General features: G+C 37.2%; 1 long non-coding RNA gene across 1 annotated transcript; it reads left to right on the forward strand.

The window, feature by feature from the left end:
* Positions 1 to 10,957: 10,957 nt before the first annotated feature.
* Positions 10,958 to 11,345, forward strand: LOC143586186 (uncharacterized). The gene is made up of 3 exons (XR_013144668.1): positions 10,958 to 11,000; positions 11,087 to 11,171; positions 11,287 to 11,345. It is a non-coding gene; the product is annotated as an uncharacterized LOC143586186 (long non-coding RNA).
* The last annotated feature ends 684 nt before the right edge of the window (positions 11,346 to 12,029 follow it).

The following is a 12,029-nucleotide window of genomic DNA, read 5'->3' on the forward strand; positions in this document are numbered from 1 at the left end:
TAAGTTGAAGGAGCTTTCGACTGTTCCCCTAAATGGAGAGTGTTCTACAGTAGTTCTTAATAAAGTACCGGAAAAATTACCCGAACCCGGTATTTTTACCATTCCATGTCTTTCGGAAGTGATACGACATGTCAAGCATTGACCGATCTTGGAGCTAGTATAAACCTCATGCCATATTCTTTGTATGAAAAGTTGGACCTTGGAGAGCTCACCCCTACTCGTATGACGTTGTCTTTAGCCGATAGTTCCGTTAAGTATCCGAGGGGTGTCGTGGAGAATCTGCTCGTTAAGGTTAATAATTTGGTCTTCCCCGCTGATTTTGTTGTTTTAGATATGGAGGCCAACGAGAGAGTTCCTATCATTTTGGGTCGTCCATTCTTATGTACCGCTAGGGCGGTCATTGATGTGTTTGAAGGTAATATCACTCTTCGATCCGGTGATGATAGTGCCACTTATTTGGCGAAGTCCATGAGACATCCGAGTGGTCAAGAATGTCTCATTGATCCATGTTACCCAGCTTACTCAATAGAATCATTTATCTCATGCATGGATCCACATCTTAACAATTCCCACTACCAAAGAATTGGTCTATGGCAACTTTATTTCATAAAAAAAGCTGCATTAGGTGAAGTTGCATTAGAACTAATGCAACCTTTTTGTTAGATAATGCAACCTTTTCTTTCAAATGCAACCCTTTAAAAGTGTTGCATTTGGAAGAAACAGTTGCATTATCTAACAAAAAGGTTGCAGTAGATCTAATGCAACTTCACCTAATGCAACTTTTTTTGTGAAATAAAGGTTGCCTTAGGCCCATTTTTTTGTAGTGTCCCGTTCAGTGAGATATAGTGTGGGGAAGGAACGAGAGGTTTTTAGTTCTTGGGAAATGGTGAAATGTGTTGGAGAAAGAGGTGGTGGTAAGCGAAAGAATGAAAGGGTTCGTGGAGTTAGAAAGAGGAAGACAAAGGTTGACGAATGGTCGGGTCATGAATCGATATCTTTGAGGGCATCGGAGTTCTACCGAGGTGGAGGAAGCTCCACTCGGTCCGCCGCGTGATTCTCAGAACAGGGGTTCTTGAGCGAAAACTCAAGTGTAGAGTTTGGATATTTTCCTTTATTTTATTTTTTAGTTTCTTAGTTTCGTTGCGTCGTCGAGTCATTCCAAGGAATCATCACCATCATGGAGAGAGGAATTTACAAGAATTCAAGAGGTGCCAGGTAAGTTTTACACGTTAAAATAACATAAAATGAGCATAACAAATACTTGGTAATTTTCTGGAAAATATTCTAAGATAAAAAGGCTTAAAAAAACGCCAAAACAAATTACCAGAAGTGCCCGTCGCGCCGCGCAATGGGGTCCCTCTTCCTCCTCCGCGCAGCGCGGACCAGATGTGACAGAAACGCGGCGCCGCGCTGTGCGGCCTGTTCCTCACTTCCCGGTCGCCCGGCGCCTAGGGGGTATTTCCAGAAATTTTTTATTTATTATTATTTTTTAATTATTCCTTTTCGCCTCTTGTTTTCATTAAGGTGTGATTCCTTGTGTTTAGTTTGGTATTTCGAGTCATGTTTTAAGGTCTAGTTGTTCGAGTCTTGTTGAAGTCATCGAGTCACTAACGTACTTTAAATAAAAAGACAAGTGTGGAGATGGAGCAGTGGAGCCGTATACTTCATGCTTATTTATTTGCTCCTGATTATTAAATCTTATATATTTATTGGTGAAAATACTTTAATTTCTTAATATCTATCGTCATGATAAGATACATTTTTATATACGTTTGTTTGTTTTTGTTTGGCCGCTTACGTTCGTGTGTGAGAGAAGGAGTTACCATTTGCTCAGCACGTTCGTCGTTGGATGGCATTCATGGAAGAAGACTTTGGCATCATGTTTCATTCGCATATTACTAGATAAGTCTTTTCCATTATCTAGCTTATTAACTGTTTATTTTGCTTTTATTTTTAAATTTTTAGTTTTTGTAGTCCAACTTTATTTTTAATTTTCTTTTTATTTTAAGGCGTCCTTATCCTTGCATGAAGGAAAATGAAAAATTTAAGTGTGGGGATAGGATATTTGAGTCATAGTTTAAAATTGATTTTGCTTTAATAAAAAAAAATTGAAAAATGTTTTAAAAAATGTCCCTTGATTATAGTTTTTTGCGTTAAAGTAGGAAATGATGATATTTATTAGAAATCGGTTTTTCAAACTACTAATAATATGAGATAAATAATAGAAAATGCACTTAACTTGGGATGTGTCGGTAGGCTCAGCCTTGAAAATGAAAGGGCAATTTGATAAAATGGTTAAAACGGAAATCTTTTGTGGGCAAAGCGTTTTGTCCGTGGAAGATAAGTAATGAAAGGTCGGGTCATACTCAAGCCTCAATTCTTGGTACGAAAAAGTGGAAATATCATGAGTTTTAAAATCTGAATACATTATCATATGATGCTTGGTAGGTTTAACGTCAGAGTATGTTGTGTAGCCTGTGATATAAACTTAAAACTGCTAGTTTAGTGCTTAACACCTTATTGGCGTATGGTTTTATAACCTTAATTCTTGTATTGATGGGATGCTTCAGGTCCGGAAACCATGGGTCTGTATGCAATCTATTCATCTGGGTATTCACAATCTAAGTGGGGTTGTGAATAAAGCCAAAAAGAGCAAACCCTTATAAGTCTATAAACCATGATCACAAAAGTACAAAAGTACAAATACACTACAGACTTGATCATCCATGCTGTTAGCCTTGTGGGGTCCCCTTGCTCGCGTCTCATTACCATTAAGAAACGGACCACAAGGGACACGCTACATGTAAGCCCTACAGATGAAATTTTGCATGCTCACCTATGGTGATGGGTTCGGGGTATTGCTTGATAACGGGGGTATGTCATGTTGTGGGGAACACTAGCTATTAATTAATTCAACCTTAATCGTATCTAATGGCTGCTTGTAGACTTTGATGCTTAAGCTTTTGTGGATAAACAATAACCTTGATCGTCTTAACTATTCATGAAAAAAAAAGAGAGCAACAAAAGTTTTAAATCTGCTAATTTGAGGTTTAAGTCAATTTGGGTGGTCTGGTCTGGTAAAAGCTGAAAATAAGTGGGTCTTAATTGTGTAAACCACTGAGTAATATAATTGTCGGATCTTATTTGTCCCGGTAAAGATTAAGGCATGGGTTTAAGTGGACAACAATATCGGTGATCGCGGTTTTTGCGTTCTTCTGAGTTTTAAAAATTAACTTATATGTTTTTAAGACTGTATTTTCCGATTCTGATCCAACTGCATCAAATTTTTCAGGGACGAAAAAAGAGTAAGTGTGGGGATATTTGATATACATCTATTTATACATCTCGAATCCCTTGTAAAGTTATGTTTATTTAATGTTTTGAATTCGGTTTAGTTCGTGTTTCATTTATCTTGTATTAATTTAGGTTTTGAGTCAAGTATTTTATAATTATCATGTTTTAACTCATTTGATGTCTTGCTTGTTAAGATTTAATTCTTTCTATCATTCCATGAGAAGTTTGAGTTCGTTTTGCTCGTTAATGATTACATGATTACTCCGCTGACACACGCCGCGCCGCGGAGTTCTAGAAGCTCTAGAAGCTTTCTATCGTTGCTGATGGTTTAAGAGTTAAGGAAAAGATCTAATGTAGATGATGTTTAAGAGTTAAGGAAAAGAAGTTCTAGAAGCTTCCTATCGTTGCTTGGAGTTGAAGGAAGAGATCTAATGTGATTAAGCAATAAATAAAAATCAAAAAAGAAAAAAACGATTTCCCCCGACACACGCCGCGCCGCGCGACGGGGGAGGCCAATCTCAGTCGCTCGACACCTAGGGATTCTGATCAGCCAAAATTTGCAAGTAAAGGCCCAGTTCGTTTATATAAACATCTCTTTGTAAACCTAAACTAGGGAAGAACATTGGCAGCCGATTTTCTTAGGGTTTGAAGGTTTTTTGGAGGCTAGGAAGAGAGAAGATCATAAAGCTTTCATACAAGTGTTCAATGGTTGATTAAGACGGGTTCTCACATTCTTTTTCATTGTTCTTGTTCATTATATTTCCTGATGTTTCTCTTTGTTCTTTGTTTTAGTTATTTATCTTTGATTACGACTATGCTAGGCTAGACTTCATGTCTACCTAGGTTTGATGAACATGTTTTGATCTGATTCTTTCTTTGGACAATTGATTTGATTATGGATTCGTTATATTAATAGTAAAGACTTGATTTTGTTTTCATGATGCATATGAATATTTATTATCTTGGTTGATTATTAACTATTGCTTCACATAGATCTTTTATCTTTTGATTGTGTTCTTTAGATTTAGGGTTTATGTTTAATCATTACTTGGTGTTTTGATTATTATGGCTGAATAGGCCTGTTAGATCATAGAAGCTAGTTGATAGTTGGTTAGGGTTTTAAATGTACTGCTAAATTCTAATAGCTGTAAGGTGAGGAGTTGTTCATGTGTCTTGGTCAATCGCATGCTAGGATAGATTAATGACAATATTATTTCTTATTGTGTTGATCCTTGTTCATGATGTCGCGTTTAGTTTATCAAGTTATCTAGAGCTTAGTATTTCGTAAGATTGCTTGCTTTATATACTACTAGTTAACCTTAATTGATAACTGTGAGGAAATCAATATAACTGATTGCTTAATAATCTAATATTCATTCTTTAGGATTTTACTTGATGCGATTGAGGGTCCTTTAGGGTTTGTTAGATAAATACCTTTAGATATCGGTTTCCATATCATGTTATTTGTCCATTGCTTGATGATTGTTGATGCATGGGATCCTTACCTTGGTAGATTCCTTCTCTTATTGATTTCAATCTTGTGATTAATTGTCTGCTTCTCGTTTACTTGTTTATTTAATTTCTTAGTTTAATATTAGTTTAAAAACCCCTTTAAAATATTAATAATAAATAGTCATGTCGTCAGTTGAGTCTAATTAGTTAATTAACGTAATTCATAGAGTCCTGTGGGTTCGATATTCCGGACTTACTTAGCTTTAGTACAATTGATCGGTTCACTTGCCGGTGTTTTGTGTAGTTGAGTCTTAATTCTAGTTTTTATTACTTGTCTAATTTAGTTAATATTTAATTGACTGTTTTAAACACATCAGATATCCTTTCCTCTATTCAGGCTTGAGAAAACGCTTGAACCATCCATGTAGTGTATTTTCCTCATCTCCTCCACCAACTGCCCTTCTAAAGTAGTTCATATCAAGACGGGCAGTGTGTGCATATCTGCATAGGACAGATATGTGAGATCGCTGTTGGCACGTCAGATAGCCTATCTTCCACTATCTTGGTGCCATATTGCGTAGAGGATAGGATCAGCATCGTGGTACGGCTTCGACCTCCATCTCAGGCTTGCCATGCGACTCACATAGTAATGCTTGAGGCACTTCTTTAACTTTTGTTGAGTAGGCTTGGCAGCTGGATCAACAATGAGTTCTTGATCAGCATTTCAACAGTCACCCTTTTCCGGAGTATCTGGATTGGGTGATTAGCTTATTCCATCATCACTATCGACTTTATTTTATACCACAGAGTCTTGAACTTGTGAGTCGGTACCTGCAACAGAATAAACATTAAATAAAGAGGCGATTCCAGCCTCGATTGCAGCATCGGTCTCACGAGTCTTTTCATCCTCGTGTGGCGGATCTTCATCTCCCCCCTTATTTCCAGTGGTATCACCAATACTACTATCGTCATCATTACCACCATCACTACCACGAGGATCATCAAAACTATCATACTCGTGGTCATCATCATCATCTTTCTTCTCATCACCGTCCTCCTCATCATCATCGTCGTCACCATCATTGTTTTCATCATCAGATTCATTATCGTCACCATCGTTTCCATCATCTCCACCGCCACCTTGAGCAATATGTGGTTGTGGGACATACTGAACCAAAGTAGTTGAGAAGACAGCACTGACTTGTTCACCAGTAGAGGGTGCAACAAGTGGTGAACTTATGGAACTGACCTGCCCAGATGCAGTGACAGTAGTAACCACAGGTTCAGTGCTCACAACTGTTCCAATGACATCATCAGGTTCATCAACTATCTTCACACCTGATCCTCCTTCACCAGCATCCTTTCTTGGTTCACCCGTGTATTGGAAACTGTACAAGTTTCCTTGAGCTCTGACCCTTTCAGCATTAGTGACCAGATTAGCTAGAGCAGTTTTTCGTCAGTTTCTCTGCTCGGTCTTTGGCCCATTTACACGGAGAAACCCACGAAAGGTCTCCATGAGATGCATTCTCATGTTCTCTACATCTTCATCTGTTAACCGCATTACCTCCATAACTGCATGGTAGCGGTTCACCAATGATTCATTAATGTGACCTTGAGAGTTTTGTTGATCTTCCATTTCGCCTTCTAGCTGCTCAATCATATCATGCAGCTCCACACTCTCACCCATCAACCTGTCTACATCCCTGTTGATTCCACCTTCCAACAAACCAACTCTTGAGCTTAGTGGCTCAAAGTCAATCCAAACTTTTTCAAGTGTGGAGTCAAGTTCCTCCTAAAGTTGCTTGAAAAGTTAGAGGATGAGGGAAGATTAGTCTCCAATTTGGATACCCATGATTCAATACTTTCCAGCCCATCATTTTGATCATCATTTCTCAATGAGTTACTATTGATCACCTATTTCTGATTGTGTATTCTATGCTGCAAGGTATCAATCCACTTCTTCTGACTTGTAATTCGGGCTTGATCCAGATCACGCTGCTCTTGTAGAATAGCCAACTGATCAGCCAGAGCATCACGTTGTCGAGTAACTTCTTGATTGATAGCTTGTTGATCTTTGATAAAATTGATCAACATCAGCTCATACTTGGCAGGGTTCTCATTTTCATCTTCCAATGTCTTTATCCTCTCGAGGACAGGATCTCGAAACACTGGAGACTTCTTTGATTTACCACTTGAAATGGAAGTGGCAGCTATAACTCGGCTCTTATGGGTTGAGAGAGGTGTGGTTGAAATGGTTGAGTGTGGTGTGGTTGGTATGGGTAGGGTTAGGGACAAGGTTGGGATGATGTGGTAATGCCTAACGGTAGGTTCGTAGGTGCGATTATGGTTTCTATGGTGGATGGTGGTTTATGATTGAATGGATGACGTGAATGTAGAGGACCAAAATGTTATGCCTCTAATCAGTGAAGTAAATTGGTAAGTTGGTGAGGTAACAGATGTGGTGGTCATAGGGGAGGTTAAGGCTTCAGTTTGGGTGGTTAAAGAAATGTTTTCAAACATAGATGGCATGGGCTCATCTAGTCTGGTTGGCGAGGTTTCGGGGGATGTAACGTGATGGGGTTTTTGACTTGGGTTTGGGTTTGGTTTTTAGGATAATTCTTGGTTTGGTTTTTGATTGGGATTTGGGTGGGTACTTAAGTTTGGATTTGGATTGGGCTTTTGGTGAGGTTGAGGTATGGGACAAGGTGAATTTTATTTGTTTGGCTTTAAGGGCTTCTATGGTCTTGGCTAAGTGGTGGGTGATCCTATCTGTGGGTCAGGTATGGTGGTGGTTTGTATGGTTGAAGTTGTGGGTGATACGGATTAACTAATCATACCTGAAATGGAAGGAAATCGTACCTTAATGGAACACACTTGGGAAGGCGAAGACTTCTTGGAATCTTTGGCCTTCTTCAAGCGTTTAAGTGGATGCTCTAGCTCGTCTTCCACCTCCTCCTCAGCAGTAGCAGCAGACTTTTTAGAGGATTCAACATCTTTCCTCTTGCTCTTGTCATGCTTTTTCATTGACTTGTGCTACACCACGACATCAACTTCCGACTTAGTCTCAGTTTCAACCGCCGGTTCATCAACGGGCTCATCATGTTCCTCTTTTCAGCTTTCCACTTATTCTTCTCATAACATGAGGGAATTCCCGCCTTAATGTGTCAAAGAGCCAAAAATGCACATGCTTGTTCCATGAGATGAGAATACCACTTCAGTAGCCATGGTATGCTATTCATTCTTAATATTGGTAGTATTGATCCATTATTTGTTAATTATATAGCGGGAAACCAAAGTACATAGAATTCTCATTCCTTCTCAACACCCCCCCCCCCTCTATATACTTCCTTATCATATGCATCGATCCCACTTTTTTAACAATTAATTATTTAAGACGTGCGACAAAAACAAAAGTTTGGCATTTGTAGCTTTGCGCGGAGACGAATTGCAACACACCCTCAATGATGTCCTCCCACGTGTAACGACCTCCTAAAAAGAGAGCGTCAGAGGTCGTGTTGGTACTGAAACTAGTGTTGTTGAGACCGCACCGGACCGGCCAGCCGAACCGGTCCGACCGTGATTCGGTCCTCTGCAGTTCGCTCGGTTCCATAAAACATGCAGGTCCAAACCGGTTTACCGGTGGACCGGTTGACCTGGTATTTTCTATTAAAAAATATATTTTTTGGAAAACCTTTTTTCCAACATTTTTTTAAGCAAAAGACATTCGACCGGTCTGACCGGTTGAACCGGTGAACCGGTTACCCGACCAGTTTGCCGTCAGATCCGGTTATGAAAACATTGACTGAAACAACACATAGTACATAGTCACACTACAACAAAAAGGGCTTTTTATGACCTTTTGTGTGGGACGCTTGTAAAATAGGGTCATAAAATCTATTTAATAGGACAAATGAACTTGTGGGGTCCTTTTACAATATACGCTACATAACCATTTTCCTAAAAAGTTATTTTATAGGATGGATGATTCTTTTGGGTTGTCTTATATATAACTTAATAAAACACTTAAAATGTAAATCCTAATAAAGTAATCTATAAGACATGGAGTTTTTGGTGTCCCATTATGTGGTAATGTAATATGACACTTGATCACTGGAGGTATTATTATAACATAAGTTAATAGGACACTTTGTAGTTAAGCCATAAATGTTCGGTGTTATAGGACCCTTTCTAGTCGAAGTCATATAAGAACATAACTTAATAGGACATTTTACACTAGGGTCTTATAACTTTAACCTTTATAAAATGCTTAATCATTGTGGTGTTATTATAATACACTGTACTTGGACATTTGATATTTGAGTCATAAAACATTTGTTTTATAGGATGCTTATTCGCTAGAGTTTTATTATAACATAACTTAACAGAACACATGACACTTGAGTCTTATAACTTTAACCTTTATAGGACGCTTAATCATTGTGGTGTTATTATAATACACCGTAACATGACACTTATTCGCTAGAGTTTTAATATAACATAACTTAATATGACACTTTTCACTTGGACCTTATAATTTAAACATTTACATGACGTTTAACCATTTTGGTGTTATTATAATACATCGTAATTGAACATTTGATATATGAGTCATAAAACATCAGTTTTATAGTACGCTCATTCGCTAGAATTTCATTGTAGCATAACTCAAACCCAATATCAAAAAATAATCCATATCCCATCAACCAATCTGGATATGAAACAATTTTTTAATATATTTAACCCATTCAATATTTAAAGAGTACATCTTGTGTAACATACCGATTTATATATATCGCCCCGTTTGTCGCCACGGGGCGTGTGCCAAGCAAAAATCGCCCATATTTGTCGTCCACTACACATTGCCTAATGAGTTGACCAATAATAGACATGACCACACTTGATTGATCCATAATATGATATCGTCTGCAAATTCTGCATAGCTCATCTATTTGAATGAATGAAATGAATTCATAGGATTATTATTAGTCATAGTCAAGTTAAACACGACATATATATATATATATATTGAATTATAAAAATACTTAATTAAAAATGTAAATAAGCCAATCAGAATACAACTTGATTATTCATGACCTAATGATCTAATAATATGATGTTCACCCTTTTAAAATAATAGTGATGGGTTCAAAAAATTGACAACTACAAAATACAATGACTTTGGGGTGGAAATAATTTCTATTCACGAAAAAATGAATCCAAGTTATTATTTTCTTGTCCGTTTCTTATATCATAAGGAATTGCGTTACAAAATTCGGTGCGTATAAAAAAGTAGAGTAAGAATAAAAATGAAAAACGTATGTTTATTATCCCAAGGGAAGGGAATCCTTATGCTTCCATAATCCATTGGCATAACTAAAGTTACCACTTTTTGATAGCAGCAGCCAGCAAGAAACAAGCAAGTAGGTGTGTGTCCATCACAATCAGTTATTCGATTCTCCGATTAATCAGAGATCGATGGACATAACAGACGGAACACCGGCTCTCCATGGATTCAGGATGCCTGCCGAATGGGAACCACACGCTCAAACCTGGCTCGGTTGGCCTGTAAGTTCTCTTCTCTCCGTATCTTATTATGTATAATTTTAATAATTCTTCCAGATTATGACCTAATTTATTAATTATTAAGTTTTATTTTCGATTTGCAGGAGCGTCCGGATAATTGGCGAAACAACGGACTTAATGGCCAAAGTGCACTCGCTAGAGTTGCTTCCGCCATTTCCATGTTCGAACTTGTCACCGTCTGCGCCACTGCCTCTCAGGTTAGGTTATCGGATTGGGATCTTGGCAATTTTATTATTTGTTAATTAATTTGTATACACTTTTAACTGTTATATATTTTGAGGAAAACTTTTACTAGTCTAAGCTCAGCTTGAGCTCGTGTGTGCACTGTGGAATTAATACATAGAAGTTAAAAGAGTCAAAAATTATAAATCCACTAGGCACCAGCTCGGGCTCGATAACTCAATGAGTCGTATTTGATATCAGACTCGGCTCGTTTCGAGGTTTTTATCGATTCGATCTCGGGTAGCTTGCAAGCGGTTCTGCTTGTTTGCACTCCTAGATTTGTGTCTAAATTTCGCTTATTTAAATCCTAAAGTTCAAATATTTAGGATTTAATGCTAAATTTGATATTTGTTGACTCATTCATATTGAATGTAAGGAGCAGCAAATTGATGATTTCAGTGACTTGAATGCAAATAAATTTTTCGGGGTTTCGTGACACAGGCCCAACTGTTAAATTCTTTCATTTCAACTGCCTTTTGATTATAAACTTTGTTTGTAACTTCTTGTTTTATAATAATTTTCTTTTATTATATAGTTTCTTGTACGTGACGGGAAATCTTGTTCAGATAAAATAAACCACAATGTTGCTGGTATTGATTGGAACTTCAACAGCTGGGGCGGTAAGCTTTTGCAGATAACAGTTGTTTTATTCTTGCTGTTTATTTGCTTGTAAATGTTTTGTGCTTGTAGATATATGGTTTGACCATGTTGACATTTTGGGTATTATTATTTTAGGTATTGTGGATGGTTGCTACATAGATTGGAGTCATGATCTTCTTGTTGCACGAAAGGTTAAATCACTCACAAATTCATTGTTACATACATGACTATGCAACTTTAATAGATTTTTATTATGTTTTATAAATAATATCTAAGTTTCCATAAAAAATGTTGCTTAAAATTTCTATTTATTTTGTTTTCAAACTTGGTTAGATTCTTTCAATGGAGAGGGTTCCTTGTTTTCCACAATCTATAAATGGTCGAGGTTGTTAATTCATCTCATTATATGCCTATTTGATTTTAGAGATTATCAATCTTGTTGAGTTGGTTTACTTGTGTTTTAATTGAATTAATAGTGGAATTGATAACAAAATCTTGGAACATGTTTACATTAAAGTTTGATGCACACCAAGTGTTTGCTAAAATGCCATAACGAAGAAACTATGAGATTTAAATGGAAAATGTGGCATTAGCTTGTATGTATGAATGTATGGTAAAGACCACGTGGGATGTGTTGTTTTATTAGAGGTTTGAATTTTAATAATCTTACATAATACATTGTAGCGCGGTGTGTTGACTTGCAAACTAATTACTTGATACGAAGTTTGGGAATTAACGAAACGGGAAGAGAATCTAAGTATGTTATAGCCTATGGGCGAAGGTGAGTAGTACAACCCTTAGTGTTTGCTATCAACTAATTATATGATATGTAATTACAATGAAACAAGTGTGGTTGTGACATATTTGGTAAAGTTTGT

This window comes from Bidens hawaiensis, unplaced genomic scaffold (genome assembly GCF_021521415.1).
Source record: "Bidens hawaiensis isolate Kalapana, Puna unplaced genomic scaffold, B.hawaiensis_p1.1 tig00034456_1, whole genome shotgun sequence".
Taxonomy (NCBI): Eukaryota; Viridiplantae; Streptophyta; class Magnoliopsida; order Asterales; family Asteraceae; genus Bidens; species Bidens hawaiensis.